General features: G+C 42.0%; 1 pseudogene; it reads right to left on the bottom strand.

The window, feature by feature from the left end:
• Positions 1-4,445: 4,445 nt before the first annotated feature.
• Positions 4,446-4,862, bottom strand: LOC149259193 (putative sugar phosphate/phosphate translocator At1g12500 pseudogene; annotated as a pseudogene).
• Positions 4,863-9,676: the final 4,814 nt, after the last annotated feature.

Here is a 9,676-nt window from a genome sequence, read left to right as displayed (position 1 = left end):
CTGTGGCCAAGGTAACCCAGAATGGGAGAAGAACCAAATGCCATATGGCCAAAATCCTTAGCAACAGGGATGGGATCCTCCGGTTGGACCCGCTTATCAACATCTAATGCCTTTTAATACTCAATTTCTGTTCTTGGCCACACTAGAGTTGCCATACGTGTCTCACCTTATAAATGATCCAATCGTTCATTCGCCATATTTGCCTCCGATTCTGTCCAAGATCCTGAGCGATTGTCTTAAGTTCGATGGTATATCAAAAGAAGATCCTCAAGCCCATGTGATGACATATCACCTCTCATGCTCTTCAAATTCTTACATTGATGATTCTATTCATCTCCATCTTTTCCAATGAACCCTCACAGGTGCTACAGCCAACTGGTACATCGAGCTTCCTCAAAGTACTTACCACGACTTTAACTCTTTAGCCATGGCTTTCCTCACGCATTTCCAGTTGTCGATTCATTATGTAACTGGCACCTATTTACTCACGTCGCTTAAGCAATATACTACGATGCACATCTCTGATCACATCCATGAATGGAGACGTAGACGTTGCCTGATCAAATTCTAGATTGTTGATCAGTTTCTCACCGAATGGTTTACTAAGTCATTCGTAGCTCCAATTGCTCGTGATATAGCTATGGGTGGATGTGTTACCAAAGAACAAGCCATTGCTCATGCCTAGTACTTAGATCTAGTTTACTCTCAGTTTAGTGGTGGGCTCCAGTATTGCAGCAATAATGCTGCAACTCCTGGGACTCCCTTATTTACTCTTATCAACCCGGTAGTTCGTAACAAACGTGGAAGCGACGGTGTTGTATGCATAAGTACTAGCTCTTGCCGCAGCTGTCACTTGGTCAGCTGGCACAAGTCCGCTAGGGGCTCAAGCCAACTTCTATGAGCTCTTAGAAGAAGCTTTGTAACTGATGGATGGAAGCTAACTCAAAGGAAGTTGATCTACTTGCAGAAAGAAACTGAAAGCCAAAGAGTATCATAAACCCTAGCAAACCCTAATTCTACCAGCTAGTCCTACTGATGCAAAGGAGAGGATGCAAACTATTGAAAAAGATGCCATTACTTCTACAAAGGTAAAATGCACATGCCTATGCTATCTCTATCTGAAGAACACATCTTTTTGTATTTTTGATTAAGTTATCAGAATTATCATACATGTGCTTTTAACTGGCTTTTCACTGTGCAGGGGTGGATCAAGGAAGGGGAATGCTTGGAAAAGGTTGGGAAGGTGCAGAGAAGGTCTAAGGAGTCCCTAACACCCTTCTAGAGAGTTTCACAAAGTTTGGCTATCCAACAACCTCACTTGTGAGCTTCTACAGGAAGTCTACAGGGGTTCTACAGGATGTTTCAGGGATTTCTACAGGATGTTCAGAAATTTCTACAGGATGTTCTAAAATTGGATTTTGGAGGATGGGTGAGTGAAAGAGGATGCATGAATGGATAGGGAGGTAGGGTAGGGGTCTGAGATGACCCAGTGACTGATGGATGAAGTGATGAGAGGATGTGGAAAGCTAACTTGACTTAAGGAAGGCTAAGGCAATGGAAGGGCAAGAGGGTAGGGTTACGTGGACAGAAGAGTAGTTGTGAGATGAGGAGGCTAACTAGGGGATGGAGCAGCTGAACTGGACGAAGCTTAGGTGGATGAGATAAAGATGGATATGCCTTGCACAGTGTGTACTTAACTAAATCAACCAAATCCTGCATACAATCAAAATCTTAGCTAATCTATCCAAACTGTCAACGAAACAAATGAACAGCAGCTTTATTTCCAAAGAGAACCATGCGCAACACTAGATCAAAGAAACATCTAAAAAGGTCTGAACGCATGACCAACTTCTACAGATGAAGAAATTACACCAAAGATTGCATGGTCAAGCAAACTAGTCTTTTTGTTGAGTAGCACTGTTTCTACAATTCCAGCCCCTGATCCAATAAGGGAGAGGTGAAACTGAGAGTGCAGGCAACCCTTTTCTGGAGCTTTATCAATCTTTATCTTATCAATCTATTCTACACATCTGAAGCAATTCGATTCCTCAATAATGACCTACTTAAACAACACAACTAAATCTAGCTCAACAAATTGGTGAGCTCCAGTATTGTAGCAATAATGCTACAACTCCTGGAGCTTCCTTCTCTAATTTTATCAACCCGGTAGTTCGTAACAAACTTGGAAGCGACGGTGCTGTATGCACAAGTACTAGCTCTTGCCGCAGCTGTCACTTGGTCAGCTGGCACAAGTCCGCTAGGGGCTCAAGCCAACTTCTATGAGCTCTTAGAAGAAGCTTTTTAATTGATGGACGAAAGCTAACTCAAAGGAAGATAATCTACTTGCGGAAAGAAACTGAAAGCCAAAAAGAAATACAAACCCTAGCAAACCCTAATTCTACCAACTAGTCCTACTGATGCAAAAATGAGAATGCAAACTACGAGAAGAGATGCCATTACTTCTAGGAAGGTAAAATGCATGTGTCTAAGTTATCACTATCTGAAGAAAACATCTTTTTGTATTTTTGCTTAAGTTGTTGAAATTATCATGCATGTGCTTCTAACTAGTTTTCCACTGTGCAGGGATGGATCAAGGGATGAAATGCTTTGGGAAAGGTTGGGATGGTACAGAGAGGGTCTAAGGGATCCCTAACATTCTTTCTGAGAGTTTCACAAAGTCTGGATGCCATGCAACTGTGTTTATGAACTTCTACAGGAAGTCTGCAGGGGTTTCTACAGGAAGTTCTGTAATTCTTCTACAGGATGTTTCGAAATGGGATTTTTGAGTATGGGTGATTGATGGAAGATGCATGGATGGTTATGGAGGTAGGATGGGGGTCTGAAGTGACCCAAGAACTGATGGATGGAGTGGTGAGATGATATGTGGAAGGCTGATTTGGCTTTAAGGTAGTTGAGACAACAATGGAGAAGAAGGTAGGGTTACGTGGGCAAGAGGATGGGTGTGAAGCGAGAAGCCTAAATATGGGATGAATCAGATGGCTCTGATGAAGCTTGACCATGTGAGTGAGTGATAGAGATTCCCTGCACAATGCACATTCAACCGAATCAATGAATTCTTGCAAACAAACTAAGTCCTAGCTAACTTAATCTAACTGTCAATGAAACGAATAAACATCAGCCTCGTTTGGAAAGAGAACCATGTACATCACGTGATCAAGAACATTCCGAATGATCTAAATGCATGACAAACTCCTACCAATCGATTCCCAAACATGAAAAGCTACTTTAACCAACAAAAACAACCAAAATAACAAAGCAAGATCTAAAGAGCAGATTTTATTTTAAGAACGCAGCAAACACACATAAAGATAAACAAGGGAGGTACTGGGTGCTTGAGATGGGCCCAACCCCAAGAGCTACAGCCTCCCAAGAGAGATTTAGAGCTGGTGCAAAGCTGAATTCATCTTTATTAATCAAGAATGAAGAGTTACATCAAAACTGTCCACAAGGAGAGCTTGAGAATGAGCTGAAAGCAAAGCTAATCTATTGCATACAAATCGAATTACAAAATGACTACAACAAGGCTACGAAATGACTAACTACTAGCTACTATCTACTGGCTAACTAGCTAACATCCACTGGCTAACCCAAATGAGGCCCTAAGCCTTCTTATTTATACAATTTGAGGACCCAACAGTCCTCCTAAAATTTAGGGACTCGGCTGCCCAAAACTTGGAGTTAACAGCAATCCTACTTGACTTGCTTGGCTGCCCTTGTGTTGATTGATTTGGTGGCCCTTGAACTCCGAGCTGATGGTGGAGAATTCGAGGTAAGGGCCCATAAATGAGGGGGACACCTTCCTACAAATCCTCTAGCTTGTTCTACCACGAATTTGGCTGCCAAGTGCTCATTAAGACCTTTAATTTTGTCTCCAAGTTGACCAAAAAGGCTACACAAAGCACCCATTAGACTTGTTGGCATAATGACTAACCAAATTCACTCTATTAACATAAATATAATAAAAAACATGCAATAAACTAATGAGAATGGTGGATTAAGTCAAATTAGGAGGTTGAATGAGCCCAAATAATTGTCCATTTTTGGGGCTCATCATCACCCCCCTACTGAAAGTGTTGCTCATCCTCTGAGCAACCAATCTCTCTCCTCATCTTTGATGGCCCTGGTGGCCTCCTTGGCTAAAATCTCGGCCGATTTCTCCTTTGGCTTCCCTCTTTTCAAACTTCCTGTAGAAACAGTTCGCTGGCTTCCTGTAGAAACAGTCCTCTGTCTTCCTGTAGAAACAGTCTGCTAACTTCCTGTAGAACCAATTTTCTCTGATTTTGCTTACTTGGCTGGGGGTGATTTTCCTTTCAGCTGGGCTGTGGCAGCCTTCATCTTCTCCCCCTTTCTGCTCTTCTTCCTCACTGGCTGCTGCTTTTCCTAGTGAATTCTCAGCCTTGTTATGAGTGTGCAAGTATATGCAATCATATGGAAGAAATGGTGGCCTTGGCATTTCCTAAAACCTGCAACGTGAGGGCACTCGTATGTTTTGTAACAAGGAAGTTGGTTAAATTCACAAGATAAGCCACGGTCATGTTTCCAAGCAACAGGAATATGATAAAGGTGTTTTCTCGGGCTTTTTCAATAGCAATAGCTAATACATTACCCTCCACAAAAAGAGTAACATGAAGCAATAACAGCGCAGCAATTGGTGCCATGTACATGAGCAAATTCATAGAGTGAAGCTTCTCTGCCTCAGAGGTAAGCAGGAGCCCCTGAACAACTGATTTCAATGCTCTGGCAGCAGTTGATCCTAGGCAAACCAAAAAGCCAAAAAGGTGGAATGATGGCTCACTGTTGCTTGCAATAACAATGCCAAATATCACAGGCACCAAGGCCATATAAACCACAGAAGACTCCCTCTTACATGTTATTATAAATGCAAAATATTGCTGTGAAGAAGGGAGTTGTTGCCCCAATAGCTTGATTGAAGGAGACTGGCAAATAGCGCAGAGAAATATTGCCACAAAAAACCGAGAAGGAGAAAATGAAGCTCAGTGCCAATATCTCAAGAAACTGTCTCCTGGAGACGATGAACTGCATTGGTACAATCTCTAACCATGAAATTGCCAGAAAACCATAAAATGAACAGGCACACATGTGCAACATTGTGAGGAATATTGGGTATCTGCATCCAAAAAACTAAGTAGGCATTTGTTACGCAATAGCACACCAATATTGGAAGAGTACCAAGCTGCAATAATGAGAGCTGTTGTAATAGTCTGGGACACAGGAAATGCACCATATTTTCCTTCTCCTGTTGGAGTTGGAGGTATGTCAATAACTTCTTGTTCAAGCTTTGGATTACTGCCCCGCCTCGTCCATGTTTGTGTTTCGGCCATAGCTGAAGAGGGCTTGAAAAATCAGATCTGATCAATATTCGGAAGACCCAATTGGTTTCCAGACCTGAGCATCGTCTGGGTACTTGTCTATACTGTGTAGGACTCAGATGGACCCAAAACAGATGTGGATGTCTCGTTATTATAAGCCTCTGCACGATCTTGGTATGCGGAAGAATTTTGAACAGGCCAAAACAATCAGCGAAGGATGATAGGTTAATCATTTTGAGGAAGTAGAGGATGTATACTTCAGTTGAACATGATGCAAGTGCAACTTTACAGCAGTCTATGAGTTTTGGCTGAGCACTCATTAATTCTGCGTGATTTTTGGTGGAGTGAGGTGGTAAACACGTGTGCTGGCCCATATGAACTACTGTGCTATCATGAACTGCCTGTCTTCTTCTATTTGTTAATCAATTGATGCCCTGTGCACTGAAGTTCAACAAATCTTCCATTGCTTGTGTTTCTCATCTTCCACGTGAATGACTATCCACGCATGCTGCGTGATTTTCTTGTGAGTACTAGAGAACTGGGTGTCTTGCTACATTCATGGCTTAATTTCACCATTCCATTCGTTCATGCAATGCTTAGACTAGATTCATGCAATAGGTGAACAAGGTTTAGTCACGTACCTGAAGTCAAACGGCTGCTTGTGAAGCTTTTTGTTGTTGCATGCTCATGTTCTGCTGCTGCATGCTTGGATCCTTTGGTTGCATGAGGGCTTGGCTGATGGTTTTTGATTTCTTTTCCTTGTGCAGGTGTCCTCTGACCAGATCTAAGCTGCATGCATTTGTTTCCACGTTCAGATCTGCACGTTCAAGCTGCTGCTGCTGCAATGTCACAGAACCAGAACTTGTTTTCGCCATTGCTCCCAAACGGTAAACCAGATTGATTTGAAACTTGCTGAGCGTGTTCCTATCATCATTATGCATCTCCCATAGCAAAATCGTGATCAATGGATGCACGGATTTCGAGAAAAATGGAAAATGGCTGAAGATTTCAAAGATCAATTTCTTGGAAACTGTGCATCGGAATCGGCTGAAACTGCTTGGGTAGGTTACCATCACTCATATGCATATCCCCATGAAACAGGTTTTGAAACGGATGCACGGTTATGGAGAAAATGCAAAAATGGCTGATGGTGATGGAGGCTGATTTCTTGGAAACCGTGCACCGGAACGGCATGAAACTTCTCAGGCATGTTGTCATCACCCTTGTACAATTCCCCATAAAACGGTTTGTCAAATGGATGCATGGTTTTCAAGTTATGGCAAAAACAAATTATGTTCTATGTGTTTTTGCTTCAAGGGACTTTGCATTTTTGTTGCATGGTATGAAAAAATGAATTTTGGCTGTGATGTAAGTATGGAGATGATGGAGGAGGAGTTGGAAGATTGCATGAGGACTTCTGAACCCTTGAGGAAGCTACCATGTTCACCAAACCACTTTTTGAAATTCATGTCTAGTTTCCCACAATTTCTACAGGAAGTTCCTATAGAAGCACAATGAGAAGCACAAGGAGGTGGAAAAAAAATGATGGATAAAGGCAAGGGATGGACACACAAGTGCTTGTAGGCCTAATCAATAGATTCCCACCATCAGATCCCATTTTAGACTTGAATTTGGTTCGTCCAAAGGTTCTACAGGATGTTTCCTGTAGAAATACAGAGCTTCCTGTAGAAGGCACAAGAAAAATTCCTTTAACCTTGATTTGAGTGCTCCTCCTGTCATGAAACGTCCTTCTTGCAACCTGCAATTAGCCAATGGAAATTAGTTTTATATTTATTTTTCTTTTTCTCTTTTTTTTTGAAAAACAACTAGGGCGCCTCATGGAGGTTTTCACCCTAATTGCCTGCCTTGGGCGCCTCCAAGGGAGGTTTTCACCCAAAGATCTTATTGCCTTTTTATTTTCTCTTTTTTCTAACCCATTGACCGCCTCATGGAGGTTTTCAATCAATGAGCCAATCTAAGGCGCCTCCAAGGAGGTTTTCACCTTATATTTTTATTTTCTTCTTATTTTCATTTTTTCTTTTTTTTTTTCCCTTTTTTTCTACTCTACCCTACTTGAAAAACAAAATCATTTTCAAGTATAAGAATACTTCCAATGGAGCCATGTGCACATCGAGATTAGAGACAAGATGATGTGAAGGCTCGGAATGCATGCTTTGGCAACTATCCAAATTTCAGAGACAAAATGATCTGACTTTGAAAGTACAAAACATAGCTGAGGAAGAGCGTACTACTGCAACTTAGTGACTGTCTGGAACCATGTCTCAATATAGCTTTGATATCCTTGGTTCTTTTGCTGATCTGGATCATTCTTCATGTCACCTTCTAACATGACCTTCTCATCTTCCTCTTTTTGTTGATCTTTCTCTTGAGTACATGGAGGATTTGATGATAACCATGAGGGAACTCTCTCGATCTCTGATTCTGATCTCTTCTCTTCATCAAGTGCAGCCCATGGTTCTTTGATCTCCTCTTTGGAATCTTCTTTTTCCTTTGGCCCTTCAATGTTGTCAATATAATCTCTGTTTTGCAACACTCTTCCTGAGCTTTGGTGAACATCATTGAGCTCAAGAGGAGTCATTTGCACATGTTGTGCCTCAGCTTTGCAATTGGGTTGAGCTGCTCCATGGTATGGTTTTGGAAATGGTACGGGTAGTTGAGTGGAGGTGTGAAATTGAGATGGAGATGGATGGAATTGTGGTTGGGTAGGCATTTGGGGTTGCCTTCGTGGAGGATGAGGCGATGGTTGTGGATGAGCAGGTGGTGGAGGAAAATGAGTGGGATGAGAGTTGTACTGGGGCCTCCACCCCTGATAAGGTGCATTCCACTGAGGCTGTGGCTGAGCATAAGAGTGAAACGAATGAGCAGTTGGTTGGGCATAATATGGATCTGTGAAGGAATAAGGAGGAGGTGTGAACCAGGAAGGATGAGCAGGGGGACCCCAAGAAGGCATGAAGGTGGCTTGATAAGGGTCATAATAGGTCTCGGGTGTCCCTTGCAGTTCCTGCTGGTAAGATATAGGTCCATGCGGCCTCCTTTGGTTCATATAATAGAGTGATTCAGTGGCTTCTTTGGTTCTCTGATATGCAACTTTAATTCCGGGCAAGGAAGGGCACTGATCTATAGGATGGTATTCTTCACAGATGAAACACACTTCTAGGGAGTGCATTGGACATTCGTTCCTAGGATGCTTTTTAGTGCACCTGGGACAAAAGATGACCAAAGCCCTCTTGGCTTCCTCTTGCTTCTTTTGGATCCACAGGGTATCCAATTGCATGGCAAGAAACTGCCTCATATCACTCTTGAAATCTTCTATCTGGTCTTCAAATTCGTTTTTGGACAAGGGACTGCTCCCAACATTTCTGCTTGTAGCCATTTGCTCCAGAGGAATGGTTTCTTCTTCTTCTCCCCTAGAGGTTCTTTAAATATGCCTTGATGTCCACCCAGGGGTTCTTCAATCACAGCCATCGAAGAAGAGAGAATGTTGGCTGTGTGAAGCAGTGGGGGTGTTGTGCAATCATTTTTTTTAACTTATCTCTACTCCTACAAGGCATGAAATGAAATCTTTTTGGTTGTTTTTTTCTTTTTTCTACTTCTACTTGCAAAACTGAAATAGATTGAACTGCAACTAACTATCTTGCTAAAATGAAAATGCGGAATTGAAATGAAAGCAGGAAAGGACTAATCTATTTTGCTCAAATGAAATTGCAGGAATGAAATGCTAGGCTACGCTTGCGGAATTGAAATGCTACCCTACGCTTGCAGAAATGAAATTGCGGAATTGAAATGCTAATCTATGAAAGCAGGAAATGCTAATCTACTTTTGCATAAATGAAATTGCATAATGGAAATGAAATAAACTACTTAGCAGAAGATTAGAGTGGAAAATAGAAGAAAAGCAACAATCACTAATACTCTGACGCTTCCCCGGCAATGGCGCCAAAAAGATGGTGAGCTCCAGTATTGTAGCAATAATGCTACAAGTCCTGGAGCTTCCTTCTCTAATTTTATCAACCCGGTAATTCGTAACAAACTTGGAAGCGACGGTGCTGTATGCACAAGTACTAGCTCTTGCTGCAGCTGTCACTTGGTCAACTGGCACAAGTCCGCTAGGGGCTCAAGCCAACTTCTATGAGCTCTTAGAAGAAGCTTTTTAACTGATGGACGAAAGCTAACTCAAAGGAAGCTAATCTACTTGCGGAAAGAAACTGAAAGCCAAAAAGAAATACAAACCCTAGCAAACCCTAATTCTACCAACTAGTCCTACTGATGCAAAAATGAGAATGAAAACTACGAGAAGAGATGCC

The sequence above is a fragment of the Pinus tabuliformis genome, chromosome 6 (genome assembly GCF_031772625.1).
Source record: "Pinus tabuliformis cultivar Carrire ecotype Pingquan chromosome 6, CPIR1, whole genome shotgun sequence".
NCBI lineage: Eukaryota > Viridiplantae > Streptophyta > Pinopsida > Pinales > Pinaceae > Pinus > Pinus tabuliformis.
Note: the sequence above shows the minus strand (reverse complement) of the source record. Positions and strands in the feature narration are given on the sequence as shown.